The sequence below is a fragment of the Myotis nattereri genome, assembly GCF_964212035.1.
Source record: "Myotis nattereri genome assembly, chromosome: 4".
Classification (NCBI taxonomy): Eukaryota; Metazoa; Chordata; class Mammalia; order Chiroptera; family Vespertilionidae; genus Myotis; species Myotis nattereri.
The window spans coordinates 37,748,753-37,760,878 of NC_138079.1; the positions used below are offsets into that span (position 1 = coordinate 37,748,753).

At 40.7% G+C, this 12,126-nt stretch overlaps 1 protein-coding gene across 2 annotated transcripts in view; it reads right to left on the bottom strand.

The window, feature by feature from the left end:
- The window catches only part of MRPS27 (mitochondrial ribosomal protein S27), an 82,276-nt gene that overhangs the window by 28,498 nt on the left and 41,652 nt on the right, over nucleotides 1-12,126 (bottom strand). The window lies entirely within an intron of this gene.

Here is a 12,126-nt window from a genome sequence, read left to right on the forward strand (position 1 = left end):
CTCCAATATCCACTGTTTATTGAGTGGATATTGAATAATATCCATGCAGTACCTAAGATAAACACAGCCACAGGACTTAAATTAGACCCTTTACTCTTACTACTCCACCACTGTCTCTCAATGCTTTTATTATATTTGTAAGGTATCTTTAAAAATCATTTCTGCAGTTTGACAAAGGTCTCTAACACACTGAAAAATAAATAACATCTTTTCTAAATGAAGAAGCAGAATTCAGAGAAAAATACTTAGGCTGTAAAATAATTCTCAACTGTCTTGAACTAGTTAACTTTGGAAATTCGCTCAGTCCTCCAGAAGTTCAGTTCCTGTAACTGTAAAATTACGAGGTAGGATTATCTGCATCACGAACTCAAATGTCTACAATGCTCAGTCAATTAATATAAATGCATGAAGAATCAGGTAAGACAATAGGTGCAAAGCTGCTTGTATTATGACCAAGCAAACTGGCTGTCTACTTATACTGGTTTGAAAAACATACTATATGGGCCAAACAAAATACACTGGAACTCTAGGCTAGACCAGACCACCCGAACTCCTTCCAGCTCCCAAGTTTAATGACCCTAAAGAATACTAAGCCTCATCCACACATTAAAACATCAGTTATTTACACATTTCTACTGAGACAGAAAAAAGGCAGTGATACAAATAAGTGAACAGAGACTCACAGATAAACAAGCTACCAGTCAGCCAACAGCTTACTCTCCTTTATTGCACTACCTCCATTCCCCGACCAGGTGAGTATCATTTTACCCAGTTTGGGCAGTGAACACAGATTATTGTAGGGTGAGCAGACCCTGCCAACTGGCATCTAAATTTCAAAATGAAATGATACAATCATTAAAGTTAAATTCAGGTCCCTAAAGTAAATTTAAATTGGAGATCAAGTTTTGTAGGAAATAAAATTTTCAGTAATTGATTCCTTCATCCATATTTTCTACTCAAATGAATAATACTTCATTGCATTAAACTTATATCTGAAAGTCATCCATCCAAATTAACTTTCTTATGCAACAGAAATTGTTTTATATGTTGCTACTTTCTTTTACTCCTTAAAAAATTATTGTAAGCAGTCATAATAACCCAAACAGTTCACCACCATACCTTACTATTTTTGGTATAAAACCCTCTGGTAACTCCTAAAGCAGAAATGGTTGAACTCTTTAAAAAAAAGAGGGAGTGAGATGGGGGTGATCATAGGGATATTAGGAAATTACTTGCCAGTTTCTGGAACCATAAAAGGACACAATCACTTTCTGTAGCTAAAAAGGAAAGAAGTTTAAAAGTTGAGATTTATATTTGTCAGTCCAATTGGTCTGCAGGAAGCTTTAATTTAGCATTTGCCAAAAAACCCTTATTTATATATGAAGGTAGAAAAATTAAAGTGACCTTTCTTTCTTGTGCTGTCAAATGGCAAAAATCAGAATAACAACATTTAATTAGCAGTTCCTCTATTCAGCTCAAGTCAGTGCCCCCCATACCAAAACCAAACTTATAAAAAACTGAACATCTAAAATTGTATAAACATAATATACTAAAAAATAGTCTTAAGAATGAACAAATGCAAATTTCATGCCATTGGAAGGCTAAGGGTCAGACATCATCCCTTTTAGTACGTTAACAATCATCAGAAAGAATGATTACAAATTTTAAACAGGAAAGAGCTGGTTCTTTAATAAAATACCAAATATAAAGGTCTGGGTTCATTTGTTCTGGCTGGCAAACCTTCCATGGAACTGCCATGCTAAAGCTAAACAAAAGCTATTAGGCTGGCCCAGAAGCACAGCACACACAATCTGAAAAACACCTTTCCTGGCATGAGAACATTCTTTTCAATGTCAGAAAGCGCCAGGAGAACTGCCTGTCTCGATGTGACTGCAGGCAGCCTTTCCAAGTCCCTCTGCTTCTCTAAGCATGAGTCATAGAGAGAGGAGAGCGCCCCCTGGCAAGGATACAGTCTTTCCTCTCTGGTTCCACACTCCCTCCCCTTTTATTTTATTATATATATAAAGCTTGATGGATAATAGTTAAGTAGATTCCAGATAAGCTTAACTGACGGCGTTTGAACACCAGGGATGCAATCTATCATTGCAGAAGTCTATTGTTCCATTGTGAGCCACAGACACAGGGAAGCATCTTCTGCATCCTAAAAAGGGCTGGGCCCATTGGTCATGTGTCAGATGATGGCTGCACTTTGTGGGAGAGGAGACAGAAACAAGCTATGAAAATACCTCCACTTCCCTAGCCTCCTAAACATCATTAGCTCATCTGCCGGACAATTGCAGCGAGCTGGACGGGGCAGCAACTCGTCCTTTATGTGTGCACATTAAGTGGAATTTCAACTGCAGTAGCCATAGGCTTTCCACAGGTACATGGCTGCTACGATGCATGAAGCCTTCAGCGAGCAGACACAATTTTCCCAGCACTAACTTTAGGCAAAAAAGCAAGGGAGCTAGTTAAAAACATTGTTTTTAAACACAGAATAACGTTAAGGAGTGTTACACGAGAGAGAAAACAGTTCCACTTCTGTGCCTACATGGAATCACTTGTTAGAACAGAATGGAGCATTTGGTGAGGGCAACGCTGCTCTATTCTGCATGTGAGCATTCATCCATCCACTATGAATCAAGATAATATGCCGGGCACCGAGTGATGTAGAGAAACAAACACACTCCTTGCCTTCAGTGAGGTTAGATGAGATTATTTAAAAACAAGTGTTTTGTGAGCAGACCCTAAAACAAGCTAAAAAGGCTAATTCAGAAACATCATATGCAAGCCCTCATTTATAGAATGACTAGAGGCCCGGTACACGAATTCGTGCACGTGTGGGGTCTGGTGGCCCGCCCCAATGGGGGCCCATTGGGCGGGGCCAGCTGTGGGGTCTAATGCTGGAAGCTACAGCTTTCCCTCAGCTGGATCTAATCATACTTTAAGGATGCCCAAAAGAAAACACATAATAAAAACTGTTTTGTATTTCACATGCCATGAAATGAAGTTGTTTATGTGTTGTGTGCAAATGTATATCAAGATGGATGATGGCCCTTTAATGATTTTTGCCCTCAGTTTCCCAATATGATCTTTATGTCTGTTTGTTTAAAAGTTTTTCTATTTTTGAACGTGCCTACCCTTCACTGTTGCTCCTGGGGCCTGTGGGTCCTCTTCGCCGCCCTTTTTAAAGAGAGATTGAAAGCTCACCTAATCTGCAAGGCACCACAATTTCACAAAATCCCCACCCAGCCTCTCTACATTCCTCAGCAAAAGGCCGCCATCCTGTTAATGCTTAGGCGCCTTTTTAGCTAACTTGGAAGGTCTCCTGGGGCTGCAGGCCGGGCCCGTGGAGGGAGAATTACACACCTTGGCTGCAGTATTAGCAGAGCCCTCTGGAGACTCTGGTTGGGGAAAGAAGGGGCTAATAATTATTTTCTTGTGCTTTCACTAAATGCACATGCACCAGGGAGCCAGGCAGTGATTTAGGGGTGTTGGGGGCGCTTGGGGGCAGGACCAACCAGTGCGAGGGGCCGTGGGAGGTTTGATGGCGGCCTCGCCCCTCGCTAGGGCTTTTATTATATAGGATTGTTTCATAATACCCTGGCATTACATTTTAAAAAATTGGCTCTCAATAGAAAAATGAATTCAACTTTTCTTTTCTCTTCCCGATAATCTGTCTTTTTGTTTGTTCTCTTCAGATATATTTAAAAAAATAAAATGTTGCAGATATAAATAAAACCGCACCTGCCTCCTCCCACTTTCCAGAGGAGAAAAGTTGGTGTCCCATCACTCTCATATATGGTTTTATTACCCAGAGATGTGTCCTGTGTTGAGTACTTTAAGGTACACATGCCTTTTAACTCTGCATCTGAGGGCTTGTCTGATAGAGACCTGCGCCAAACCACAGCAGTGTATGCTTCTGCAGGAGAAGAAACAAAATTAACTGCGATCTCAGGCATGAGGGTGGATCAGAGGCCACCTTTACCATGGAAATCAATCAGCACTGCCACCAGAGAAATCCCTGGTGAGGTGTTAGGCTAAGGCCTGTGGCATAATTGCCTTTGGTAGTAGAGAGTAGTTAAGATATAAGATTTGGCATCAGATAAGACATCATTCCTACTTTATAACCCCAGGAAACCAATGGTAAAACCTCAGGATCCTATTCTGTAAAATGGGAATAAAAGTTATATCCACTTCATCTGGCATGAGTCTGGGCTGATAGGAGGATGAGGCGATCAGACATGTGAACTGCTTGTACAATGGCTAGCACACAGCTCTTCAGACAACCTGGACAGAGCAGCCCACAGCAGCCACATGCGAAGGGTCATGGAGATCAATGTGAGGTGTTATGACTAACTAGAGGCCCGGTGCACGGATTCGTCCAGGGCGTGTCCTACCCGTCTTGCCCAGTCCCAATCACCCCGACCCCAGCAGCAAGCTAACCTACTTGTCAGAGAATCTGCCCCCTGGTGGTCAGTGTGCATTATAGCAACTGGTCAAAGGGTTGAACACTGAGCCTGTTAAGCTTTTATTATATAGGATTTACCTCCACATGGAACGTGACTTGCATAGTGTTGGGCACATATATGCAATAAATACCTGACTGCCATTGGCCAGCTGGGGTGGGATAGAGTAGGAAGGAGAGGGTCAGTAAAGGGGTAAGAGCCCTGTGCCCCTCATTCTAGATACAATCTCAAAAGAGGAGCTGGGAGGTGAAGCAGAGGGGAGAACAAAGAGACTTTTCACAATCACAAAGGCTCAGAGCCAAACAGTACAGGGTGTGCCAGTCATTCTGATGACTTGTAGCAGGGTTATTTGCGATAGAAAAAGGTCCAGATAGGAGAAGGGATTTGGGAGGTGACCTAATGAGGAGTTCATTTGCTTATTAGTGCTCTTCTGCCCTTGGACCGGTTTTCGTAAGTTTGGCAAGACGAGTTACAACACAATAGAGTTTATGCCTAGTCCTCTGTCTGTTTGGTGCCTACCAGCCTCTAGCTGGAGTCAACATGAAGGAGAATGGACACCTACTAAAGATAAACTGAACTACTCAAAAGAGAAGCTGCAATGGTCATGCTCATTCTCAGAAAATGTCCACCAGTTCTGCACTCTGCGCCTCTACGCTGACTCAGGCTGTGCTATCAGAGTGCAAGAATAAGATGAAAACATTATGAGACTCCTTAAAGAGTCTCATATATGGTCACTGAGGTGACAATGTCCTATGCCTGGGACAGAATCTCAGAGGACGGAAATAGGTATCTATGTAGGACATGTCACCTAAGCAAGCCCAGGAAAAAAAGGAAAAGAGCAGCAAAGACAATGCATTTGCTGCTAAGCAAGCAGCTGTCCCAGCCTGCAATCTCTGTCCCCCCTGAGCAGCCAACAACCCTCTTGTTTCACCACTTACCCAACACTGGTAACCCCAAAAGATTTAAGGCTCAGACCTCCCACTCCAGCCCCCACCCAAATGGAGTCATCAGACCTTCTTTCAGACAACCTGGAGGAAGCACCTGACAGCAGCCACATGACAGCAAAGGGCGACTGAGTTAATGAAATATCTATGAAAAATATATACCAGCTTTTCTCATGTTGAAAAAACACATGTGGATACAACTAACCAGTACTAACTGTGTTTTAGGATCCTGTGTTAAGATAGGGAGGGAGAGAGAGAGAGAGAACGCGCGCGCGCGAGAGAGAGAGAGAGAGAGAGAGAGAGAGAGAGAGAGCACTGTTGTTATAGTGACCACAGAATTTGATCATTTCTAAAATTTTCCATAATCCCATACAACCACAGGAAAGTCTAATTAATTAGCAATGCTTGTACTAACTATATTTCTATGAATAAATGAATGAATATTTATGAAAGGGCAACATACTAAAGAGCTTGCTTTTTTGAGTATTTAGAAATACTGCCAAGTGCAACAATAGGAATGGCTCTTGAGAGTATCATGCTAAGTGAAGTAATAAGTTAGACGGAAAAGAACAAGAATCTTATAATTTCACTCATGTGGAATGTATTTGGCTAGAAATCCTTGCATTTCAGAGGTTAGAGATAAACTCATTTGGTTTGAGTTGTCCTGTCTGAAAGCCACAGCCATTTCTCTCCTGATGCTGAAATACAATGTCCTTCCCACCCCTCACCCCTCTGAAATGGTTAGCAAGCACATGGCCCTGGAGTTTCTACTATTATCCACCAATGACATCAAATGTCACCATTTGCTATGACATCGCCTCAGTAACCATATGCATCTAATGACATCACAGACATGTGTATCTGTGTTTATCGATATATTTTCAATGATAGGATTATGTGTTTTATTTCCTTACAGGTTTATACATACATTTACATAGGAAAATGCTATCAAATGGACAATATGCACCTCATATTTAAGATGCAGAGCTACAACCATTCCAAAACTTAAATACCTAGAGGTATTTATAAAAGAATAAAAAAAAATTTAAGGGGAGGGGTAGGCAGGAGACAGGACGGGTGCTGACTTAGTGGCAAGGCATCCTATTATAAGAATATTGCAGAGCTGGAAAGAGGCTCTTCAAATTATCCATTCAACCCCATTCACTTTCGTCATTAAAAAGAAAGTGAGCTTAAAGTGATTATGCAAACTTGGCCAAGAGCTCTTTAACAATTTCATTATGTGAATTATATTATCTAGGCCTTAATGTACTGCCTTTTTTCTTTTCTTCCAGCTACCGAAAGCACTGCTGTGGGTGTGACTGCAGAAAGATATGGGAGAGGCGGAGTAGAGGCAGTTCAGAAAGAAGCCTCCCTGAGGAATGGCGATTATTCCATGTGCTCTCATTTTAGGCTTTTGCCTCAGTGGTCCTCAAATCAATAAGTCTGTTATCATGCTCATTCTCAGAAAATGTCTACCAGTTCTGCACTCTGCACCTCTACGCTGACTCAGGCTGTACTATCAGAGTGCAAGAATAAGATGAAAACATTATGAGACTCCTTAAAGCCTAATGCAGTCTTCCATCGATCGTCAGAGGCTATTACTATTCTTACAGGATGCTATGGTGTGCTCCTGTACAGAACAATTAGACATGCCATTCTTGGTAAGCTCAGGATCTAAGGCAGTCCCTAGGATGATTTCCTAAATACAAATGTAAGAGTAAGTACAATGGATATGCAATATGTCATTTACATACTACTGTATGCAGGAAGGAAAACCACCCATAAGGTATCCCGGGTACCTGAAGGTTCAGATTTGATTCCCCACCCCACTGCCAATTCTATTTAGAATTGTAATGATATTTGGTGGGAATTTTTATATAACTATACCCTATTACAAATAGCTATGTACCTTTGGGAAAGTCTTTTATTCCTTCTCAGATATAGTTTCCATCTCTATAAATAAGATTATTTTGAACAGCTCAAATAGACTATGAATCTATATAATCTGGCCTTTAGAGGTCCACAAATGCCTACCAGTGGTCAGCAAACTGTGGCTCGTGAGCCACTTGCGGCTCTTTGGCCCCTTGAGTGTGGCTCTTCCACAAAATACTGACTTCTGCGCGTGGGCCATGAAGTTGCAATTGCACTGTACATATTCAGAATTGAGCACATTATATCTACTCTACCTTCTACCCTCCTTCCCTCAACCATGGTTCTTAAACTTCCTGTATTCTTGATTTCCAATGGCCCAAGACCACTTCAGATCACTAAGTTCACCCAATCCAGAAAACTCTATGCTCTGGATTCTACTACCAGACCACTATAACTTCTGTTAGTCTTTATTCTACCCAGTTAAAAAATCTAATCCCCCCAGTAGCTTCTTTATAAGCTTCCTTTAAAAACCTATTTTAAATTGCAAAAAGCTATCTCTTCTGATATAAATGTAATTTTCCTGAAAATTTAACCATTATAGAGAAGTATAAAAAAGGAAAAATCACTTGAATACTCACCACCCAGAGCTGGTTTTCCATTGTTTATTTAGCTAATCTGCTAGTGATTTAACTAATTCCCTAATGGTGGGCACATTTCACTAGCATAAACAAACTACAGTTAGTTTTCTTGACCTATGTACTTAAGATCACTAAGATCACCCAATCCAGAAAACGTGATGCTCTGAATTCTTTTATTAACAGACCTTCTGAACATCCTTATTTCTCCTTAGAATCAATTCTTTCAAAAAAGTACCAATTTAAGTTCCTATCAGTTTGCTAAGAACGTCTGTTGCCCTGAGAATGGATATTGATTAACTTTTAATTTTCCTTAATATGACAGGCAAAAAGTATTTCATATGGTTATTTGCCTATTCTATTTAGTGGTAAGGCTAAACATCTTTTCATATGTTTACGGTCTATTTGACTTCCTTGTTTCTAGAATTGCCCTTTTTAATTTTTTCCTATTGAATGTTTATCTTTCTATTATTGACTAGAGGCCCAGTGCATGAAAATTCGTGCACTAGTGGCGTCCTTCAGCCCAGCCTGGGCCCTCTCGCAGTCCAGAAGCCCTCAGGGGATGTCCCTAGGGGGAGCTGGCCTAAGCTGCAGTCTAGCCTCCCTCTGTGGGAGGCGACCAGGTGGGCTGATCAGGGGATGGCACCAGCCTGCGAGTGGCTGCCCCCCCCCCCCATTGCCCCTCTGCCACCACTGGTTGCCACCATCTCCTCCCCACTGCTGTCCCCTCCCTCTGCCCACTGGCATACACCTTGGCTGGCCTGGCGCCGCCTGCTTGCCGGCCCTGCCCCCCACTGACCTGTCATTCCACCATTCGGTCGATTTGCATATTATGGTTTTATTATATAGGATAGTTTAGAACTCATTTTTAAGGCCCTTTGCTAATTATCAAATTATTTGAGATAAGGTTTACTCAAAATGCAGATCATCTCACAAACTGATAACAACACAAAGCTAGGCCACATAGGACCACTGTAACCTGAATCATGCAAACTAAGTGCTACCTGTGTGCAAGTCAGGGGGTTACTGCTGGCTGGAGGGATCTGAGATGGCATCGTGGATTCTGGGCACTTAGGATTTGGCAGATTTTTTATAGGAAAGAAATAAATCCTCAGGGCCAAGAGCAGGCCCCACTTTATAGAGGAAATACAATTAATATTCAGCAAAACTGAATGAGTCAGGAAAGATAACTGCATAAATGTAAGGTTTATGTTAGCAATTGATGATATCTGGCTGGAAAATTAGGCCGGACCCAAATTATATAAACAGTCTGGGCTATCCTTGAAATATGTGGCATGAAGAACAGGGTTGAGCCTTAGGGAATGCGGAGGTTGGATAATCATTTTATTGCTCCTCTAACTTCAAATCTAGTAAATGCTAGTGGACCTACTGATAACTGTCAGAACACATGAGTCACACAGCTTTTTCACCTCAATAAAGAAAGGTTAGTTGGACAGATGTCTCACAGAGTTATAAAACAAGTGGATGATGATATTCACATCTCTGTTTTACAACTGGGAATTGTAAATCCAATGAACCATAAATATAACATGTAAAACATAAGCAATATCTAGTGTCTTGATTGAAATAGGAGCCTGGGTATGTTATGAAAACCAAGACTATGATATGACTTCAAGTAGATCTACAACATTAAAATAAGACCAAGTACTTTAATTTAAACTAATGATTAGACTTTTGAAATAAAAGATGCTGATCTGAAATTTGTTAATGATATTTTCTCTTTTTTGAAGGTTTGCTATAAATAAAATTTGAATATGGATACAAAAAACAAAAATAGAAAACAGGTTAGAGCTTGACCTAGAAGAAGGGGAAGATATAACAATGTGGAGGGAGAAATAATAGGCCCTGGTGAATAGCTAAAAAATGAACCAAAGTTACTGGGATATTAAAAGTAAATCATGAAGAAAGAGGTGACAGTTTGGAAAAGTACAGATATCTACCTACGTATGCAGCAGTTCCTTTATTCTCATAGAATTGAAAGACACTGGGTCTAGAAAATCAGATATCCACACAGCCTCCTCCTACTTCTGAGACCCGCACCTTCTGTCTGATCCACTCCTAATGTGCCATGGAAGCGGGTGTCTGTATCAGCTTCCCTCAGCGATGGCTCCACGGAGGGCACACACCACTGCCCCAATTCAGTAAAGGAGTTCAGCAGCAACCTTCCCAAGGCACGAATGAAGGTGGCACTGTGTGCTTTTCATGCTCTACGCATCTGCTGTCGACTCAGTTCCTAACCACAGACAGAGAAATGACAAGGGGGATGCTACGGAACTATAGGAGAAGCAGAAATACAGAAGGACCAAATGTGCTATGTATTACCATTAGGCCCATGAACCTTTCCACAAAGTAGAACACATATTTACTTTTATGGCAACAGGGCCCTGAAGCCTCCCCAAAGTGGGGCTCAGGGTTTGAGGGAAAGCCTTCCGGAGAGCAGTGCCCTCTGGTAGGTATGGGATGCTTTAACTTTCCCAGAGCATTTCTACATGTAGGAGCTGAGTGGTTCTTACACAACTTCCATCTTGATTTTAAAGCTGAAGAAAACAGGTGAGCAAGGCTAGGTGACCTGACCAGCGTCAAACTATAATCCCTTTGGTGGAACCACATGCAATTTCCAATTCCAGTCCATGGCTTATGGCCAACCACACTTCCCTAGACTCATTTTCTGTTTTATTTGAAACTGCCTTAAAAAATAGTTTCCTATAATGTACGAGCAGAGGAAGACAATGTGTATGCACTAAGGATTTTATTGGTATTAATTTGCTTATAGATTTTTTTCTATCATTCATTCAACAAAGATTTATTGAGGCTCAGCTATGTTCCGGGCATGGCTAAGTGCTGGGAATACAAATCAAATAAGATATAATCATTATCCTTGAAAAGTTCACCTTAGATTGGTGGTTCTCCAGAAATACATTTTATCCAAAGTCAAATGCCTTCAGTCAAAATCAAATTTACTGCTGCCAAATATGTAGATATCAAAACAAGTGGAAAAGAATCTGTACTGTCATGCAGTAATAAGATCTTTAAAAAATAAAAATGTGTGCTGATATTACTTTCTAAATAGATATCCAGGTGAACTATGTGAATCACTACAAGATACTTCGCCAAAAAGATCTGACAGCACAGTCCAAATGATGACTATCTGCAAAGAAAGGTAATACTTAGAAATGAAAATAGGGAGAGAAAAAAATATCTAAAGGCATTAAAAACCACTTGCACAGTGACTCCCAACCTCAATAAACATGGGCACAAAAATCAGTCTCAGAAGTTTTCCTACTTGGTTTCAAATCTGTATTGTATCCAGAGTTGAAAACTAACTCTGTGTCTATGACAGGGAAAGATCACCCTAAAAAAATAATCTAAAAGTCAACTCCTTAAAATATAGTAAAAATTTGGAATCATACACATGACAGATTTAATTTACCATAGGACTATATCACAATATAACCTTACTTTCAAAATCACTGTCTTTCAATCTTCTAAAAGCCCAGAGGCTTATAGACCTCTACTAACAAATCAAAACAAATATTAGGCAACTTGTGCCTTTGTCCTTAAAAAGATATGATTCTCTTTGCAGCATGAGTGTTTCTGAACAGGAAGTACAGTATTTTGGCACCACTAAGGGAAGGTGACATGAACATGCCAGAAATATGAGCATATATTTTGAGGAGGATGAAACATATTACCACAATGTCATGATGACTTAAATGTAACCTACCTGGATGTTTGTGGAGCTGACAATAATGATTTTATGAGACTGGGTGATATGGAAAATGCATCCTTTCAGGCTATGATCAAGGCCCTCTGCTACACTAGCTGTTGGCCTTGAAAAGCTTCCTCTCTGGCTTACTTTCTTTATCTACGAAAGAGGGCAAAACAGTATCTGTTCTTTCAATTTTGCAGGATGGTTAACAAAAATGAGATGACAATGTACTTTTGTATAGATACAAGTAATTATCATTGTTTGACCTTTACCTTGATCACCCACAATGTCATTCCCATTGATGGGTGGCCAACTGGACTTTGAGAGCTTTATTCATTCTCATCCCCATCTGACTAAGCATTCCTGAAGGCAGGGAGTTAGTGTGAACAGCCATTTGTACTTCCACTTAAAGAAGCACATTACAGAAAGATGTAATTAGCCAGTTCTGGTGCTCGCAGCTCCAATGGGAAGTAGGG